Source organism: Triticum aestivum, chromosome 3A, assembly GCF_018294505.1.
Source record: "Triticum aestivum cultivar Chinese Spring chromosome 3A, IWGSC CS RefSeq v2.1, whole genome shotgun sequence".
Taxonomy (NCBI): Eukaryota; Viridiplantae; Streptophyta; class Magnoliopsida; order Poales; family Poaceae; genus Triticum; species Triticum aestivum.
In genome coordinates, this window is record NC_057800.1 from 700975984 (window position 1) to 700982035 (window position 6052).

The 6052-nt window shown below is 50.2% G+C and overlaps 1 long non-coding RNA gene across 3 annotated transcripts; it reads right to left on the reverse strand.

Moving 5' to 3' along the window:
• Positions 1-1122: 1122 nt before the first annotated feature.
• Positions 1123-4169, reverse strand: LOC123063338 (uncharacterized). Of its 3 annotated transcripts, XR_006430258.1 has the most exons (6): positions 3738-4169; positions 3534-3638; positions 2861-2917; positions 2401-2471; positions 2172-2273; positions 1123-1438 (listed from the first exon to the last, which is right to left on the reverse strand). It is a non-coding gene; the product is annotated as an uncharacterized lncRNA (long non-coding RNA). The 3 variants fall into 3 exon arrangements; XR_006430257.1 differs by lacking the exon at positions 2401-2471; XR_006430256.1 differs by lacking the exons at positions 2401-2471; positions 3534-3638.
• Positions 4170-6052: the final 1883 nt, after the last annotated feature.

Below are 6052 nucleotides of genomic sequence, written 5' to 3' on the forward strand. Positions count from 1 at the left end.
GCTGGGCGTCATGGGCGCCGGCACGGTGGTCCAAGGTGGCGATATTTTTGGCGATTTCTTTGCCGTAGCTGAAGACGATGGAGAGCGAGGGCTGGCGGACGTGGTGGGCGAGAAGGAATTGGCGATGGGAGGTGGCATGGCGCCAGACATGGCAGACGTCACGGCAACATAGGAGGGATTTGGGGGGGGGAGACGGACGAGGATCTCCCAGATGATGATCTCCTCCGGGAGGCCACGGCCGTGAGGCGTCGCCATGGTCGCCGGCAGGGATTCCGTGGCCACTTCTTCTTCGGTACAACCCCCTGGACACATCAACGGTCCAGATTAAAAGATACCTTTTCGTGAGGATAAGTGAGTAGGGGTAGGATAAGAAATTTAGGTGGGGGAGGCGTATCGCGGCGTAGTGAGGCGCGTGTCCGTACGGCCCGCTGTACGCCCGTATGTGGGCGGTGTACGCCGCGTGAGGAGGAGGGCGGGCCCACACGTACTAAACCATAATCCATTAATTCGGCGCGGATTAGGCGAATCCATTAACGCCGACGCAGTGAGACGTCCCGTCGCCGGTGTTGGTCCGCGGGCGGCGCGGATTCACACGCCACCGCATGACCGCCTGCCGCGCGCCTGCGCACGCCACCGCTTGACCGCCCGCGCATGCCGCCCCCCTCGCCTACCAAGCATTAATCACCGGCGCCGATTCACACGCCGCCGCGTGCCCTTCTGCGCCCTTGCACTACAAGAAATATGTTAATACGTGACAGTCCTAAGTCGTCACAGATCAGCCAAAAACTGTCATGCGTGCCTATACATGATGGATTTGAAATCTGTCATGTATATCGCGTCATAATTTGACATCGTATCTTCCATGACGGTTCTTGGCCGTCATGGATTTGCCTCAGGCCCAGCCAAGCCCAAACTGGCCATGACGGAACAAACCGTCATGGACCAATGCCACGTAGGATTTTCAATACACCAACTGAAAATGACGTGGCTACCTACATGGACACTATTTTCGTCACAGAAACCGTCATGGATTTATGATTCAATTTAAATTTGACCCCGTCCATTTCTTTTCAGCCCAATTTTGATTCAGCATAATTCTAGCATAATGAGTTCCGCAAATCATAATGCCAATTTTGGACCAGGACAATATTTCCAAAGTGCCATACGTTACATAAATCACTCAATATGTAGCCATCCATAGGTATCTATACAACCTAGCAGTTTATAATATCCTCCAGGAAATGATAATATACAACATATATTGTCAAAATATATCACACGGCAATGATAGGAACCAGTACAATCCAATTTATGTTAACAAGACATATAAACTACTAAGGGTGCCACTCATGTGCTTGTCGTCGATCCTCCTGGTGGCAACTACATGTCATGGCAGATTCTGATGGACAACACCAAGTAGCTCGCGACCCAATCATACCTACCATATTTACAACAACATTAGACATTTGTTGAAGTGAATAGATAGTAGAAGAAGAAACTTAAAATAAATAAATTACACGCTTTCCAAAATCCTTAAATTTTATTGTGCGTATAAATGACAATAACAAGGCATCTATTATACAACAACAATAATAGCAGCAGCAGTTGAGGCCATCCAAATGAGAATAACAAAGTACACTGCTGATAGAACATACATTGCAGAAGTCAAGTTACTATAGCAGCAGCAGTTGAGGCCATATAAATCCACCAAAAATGGCATCACTAACAAACAATATCCATGACACAAAGCCAGTGCTCGTCGAGCTGGCTGATGTAAGCTTCAAATGTTCATGTCTCAACAAGTTTACACATGAACCTAAAAAATTATCAAGGCACCGACAATAATGGACAACACTTGCTTGCCAAGTGAACTCCAAATGGCATGCAAAATAACTAAGAGCCATGGCCGGATCTATAGAAGTGGCAACTGGTTCTGTTAAAGAGATACTGAGATAGTGGTTAGGATGTATAGGATTACTTTGATTCGAGTGCATGAGATGATAAATTTAACCACCAAGATCCATGGGGCACAAAGAAATTAGTTCAAAATCACACCCTGGTGAAAATGCGCAACTCTGAACTAGATCAACTAAATAGGTGTAGTTCAGTAGCAGTTGAGCTGGGGAATGAAAATAGCGGAGAAATCATAGGAGTGGCAGTGGAGAACTAACCCTTGGTTGATCGTGGTGCAGCTCCCAACGGCCATCATGGTTGCCCTCTCAAGCTCTATTGTGCGCCATGCAGTGGCACCACTGTTACAGAGCTACCTAGACCTGCATCCCAAAAACAAGAAATCATAAGAAGACAATTAGAGTGTTAAGTGATCGAAATAAAAAGAGGAATAACATGAATAAAAAAGATTTAAGATCACTTGTCACGAGCACTATTCAGGAGGGCGACCTAGTGATGGAGCAACGGAGTTGAAGAAGCAACGCGTTGTGTCACTGTGATGGCAAGTGCTAGCTCGGTGTCTGCCTCAAGGTTGAGAGAAAGTGAGCGAACACTTGGCCTTGGTACTAGTAGCAGGTGCACAACTAAAAGTAGTACTGCTACTCTAAATTGACTCGCTAATAGATGTGCTTAGTAGACAAATTAACAGGTTTAAACCTCTACAATACTACTGTAGGACTGCCACAATGTAACAATGTAATTTTCTTCTTAGGTTCAGATTAAACATATTTCTGGAATACATATTCACCTGGCTGGCTGCAGGAGACAACAAGGACAGAAAAAGAAAAATACCTAGGGAGAAATCACTAAACAGAACATGTCGACATGTTAATACAGTAACCGAAATCATGTCTCCAAGACCTAGGGAAATATTCTAAAGTGAATCAGAAATTGATAAAAGGCCACATACTGCAGTGCGGTGGTTTGTCTCTGCTCTGTACCCTGCTGTTTGTCTCTACTTGGTACCCTACAGTGTACAAGATACAGAAAAATTCAGAGAAAATTTAGTGTTAAACATTCAGAGAGGAAGCACGCACACACAACACACCGGCTGCTGCACCAGAGCCCTAGCTGCCGGCACCTTGTCAGCATGCACAGACAACACACCCTTATAGTTAGAGAGGGCAGTAGCCACGCTAGGTAATCGACACTGACAGTGTTGGACCTTTGTTATGAATCTATATAGGAACAGAGGTGTCTCGACTGTCCAAATACGCATGCATCATTAAGTACTATCTATATAGTAAGCAAGGGGATTAACAGATTGACTAAACTGATGGGCACCAAACAATTTAACATTGCAAGTGAAATAAGCACTATACTATATAGCATTGAAAAAAAACTCATCAATAATATTGTAACTTGGCATATCACTTCCTGCCTCCCTCCCTAAGATACATGATACATCAACGATTGAAAAAAGGCCATCAATTGGACGAGTAGACAACACACTCTGAACCCAAAGACAGTATACAAAGTAGTGGGTGAATCAAGATGAAGCACAAATTTGCTGCTGGAACTGTTGTCAAGACAGAGAGAATGAATCCATAAGGTTATTCACTACAAGTAGAATGGAAACCTACAACTTCTAAAATTTAATCCTGAGACAGACTGGTCATCAACAAGCTGCTCCTTGAATGCTAAGTACACAGAAACTGTTCACGAATTGCAGGACTCTCAAACAATTCCTGCACGCACACATCAGGGGATCAGGCCAAATCACGAGAGGCAGGTCAGGGGACATCAGGGACGGGGTTATAGTGATCTTGGTCGGACGGGGGGCTAACCTTGGTGGAGAAGAGGTGTCGCCGACGGCGGCCCAGGAGTTGGTCGCTCGCCACTGGACGTTGCACAGCGGCATCACCGCACAGCCGGCAAGGTGGGCTCAAGGAAGAGCGGTGTGGACGGAGAGGAGCTACCGAAGACGCGATGTGCGGATGGAGGGGAGCCGCCGGAGATGTGCAGTGTTGGACACGATGCCGCAGCCGAAACCCTAGCCATTGCTAGGGGTCACAAGCGAGTGCCGGGGAGGAATAGATGCATTGCGAGAGGGATGGATGGGTGGGGTATGCGGCGGATCTGGTAGTTGTCGGAGCTGCGAGGTGAGGGGAAGGGAGGGGAGGGCCGGCGGCGAGCTGTGGGAGGAAGGACGCGAAGAGGTGGAGGGTGGCGGCGTGCGGTGGGAGATGAGGGAGGGGGCTGCGGATGGAGAGAGGAGGGGAGGGGAGGAGGATTTAGGGTTAGCATTTTATATGGAAACCGTTAGGCGGGCTTGAGCGGGCTTACGGGGCTGTGCCAGGCCGTCCATGACAGATTTCAAAAATATCATGAGAAATCCGTCATGGATTAACAGGTTTCCTGTAGTGTTGACCGCCCGCTCGGCTGCCCCCGGCATTGATCGCCGGCACCCCACCCACCACTACGCCCTATAAAGAGCGCCTCGCGCCCTCCGTCGGCTCGCACACCACCCGCGCCTCGCCTCTCCTTCTCCCCCTGTCGCTGGCGTCGCCCTCTTGCGCCCTTCCCCCCTCGCGCGTCGTACCTTTCCCTCTCGCCGGCGATGGCACGCCCCAACTTGACGCTTGAGGAGGCGGAGGAGCTCGCCCACTTCGTCATCCCCGCCGCGCCCGACGTGCACCTGCTGGCGAGGTGGCGCCTGAGCGTCGACGGCGTGCCTGTGGCGCCGGTGCCTGAGGTCGGCACCCACCTCTTCGCCCGCGCCATCGGCCTGTACAGGGCTCGCCTGTCGCCGGAGGAGCTCGTCGACCCCCAGTACGCCCCAACAACCCCGACTGGGCGGACCGCCTCGCCGACGATCACCTGCGCCGCCTCCACAACTATGCCGGCCCGCGCCCGCCCACGAAGCACAACCGCGCGCGGCTGCATCAACTCTGGGATGGGTGCACCTTTGAGGAGGTGGTCGCGCCGTACCGCGCGCAGGCGGTCGCCGGCGCCGTGCCAGCTCTGCCGGGGTACGACTTTGAGCTGTACCGCCGCAGCGAGGCGCGCTCGACCCGCGCCCGCGTCGACTTCGGCGCCATGCACCCGCCCGCGCCCCGCGGAGGCCCAGGCGGTGACCGCGGCGCTGTCCGCCTCGGCCCCGGCGATCGTCGTATGGCGGGCAGGAACGATGCCTGGTCCAGCCGTACCGCAGGCAGGAACGACGCCGGGTCCAGTCGCGCCCCTCCGCCCGAGCCGCAGCAGCAGCCTGAGCCGGCATTGGTGGCGGAGTACAGGTGGCTGGCGGCGGAGGCCGGCAACCCGGACGGCATGCTGGGCTACCTGACGGCGCTCCGGGAGTCGGAGAACATGCCGCAGCCGTCGTCGCTCGTTCAGGAGTACATTCAGGTCGCCCCGGGCGCCGGAGGACCCGAAGGACTTTCCCTGGTATCACGCCGCGCTCGAGGACTCGATGGCTGCGCCGGCCGTGCCCGTGGTGCCCCTCGACGACAGCAGCAGCAGCGACGACAGCGACAACGGCGACGGGCTCTATGACGAGGCAGACTTCGGCGGCGTGGAGGACGAGTAGTTTAGGGTTACTTCCAAAATGTCATTTAGTAATATTTAATTATTTTCGTAATGTTGTTTAGTTAAGTTTTATTTCTAGTACTATGTAAAATAGCTATGAAAACTATAATGAAATTATCGAGTGTTTGAATTGATGGTTTTTAAATGTTGTTGAGCAATCAAGTGTTTGAATCGATACTGTTATTTTTAGTTTTAAAAAGAGTTGTATTGTAAAAAAATAAAAAATCAGAAAAGAATTAAACTTGAATTGGAAAAAACCTATGAAAACTAGAAAAGTAAATATAAAACCAAACAATAAAAAATTGACATAATATTCGCAAAACAAGTTAGAAGATTTTTTTAAAAAAAATTCTATTGCAAAAAATAAAAAAATCAGAAAAGAATTAAACTTGAATTGAAAAAAACCTATGAAAACTAGAAAAGTAAATATAAAACCAAACAATAAAAAATTGACATAATATTCGCAAAACAAGTTAGAAGATTTTTTTTAAAAAGAACGCTGCCCCGGAGCTGAGCGAGGCTTAGTAAGTCGATCCCGATCAAGCCGATCGGCGAAAGGGAACGCTTTTCGGCC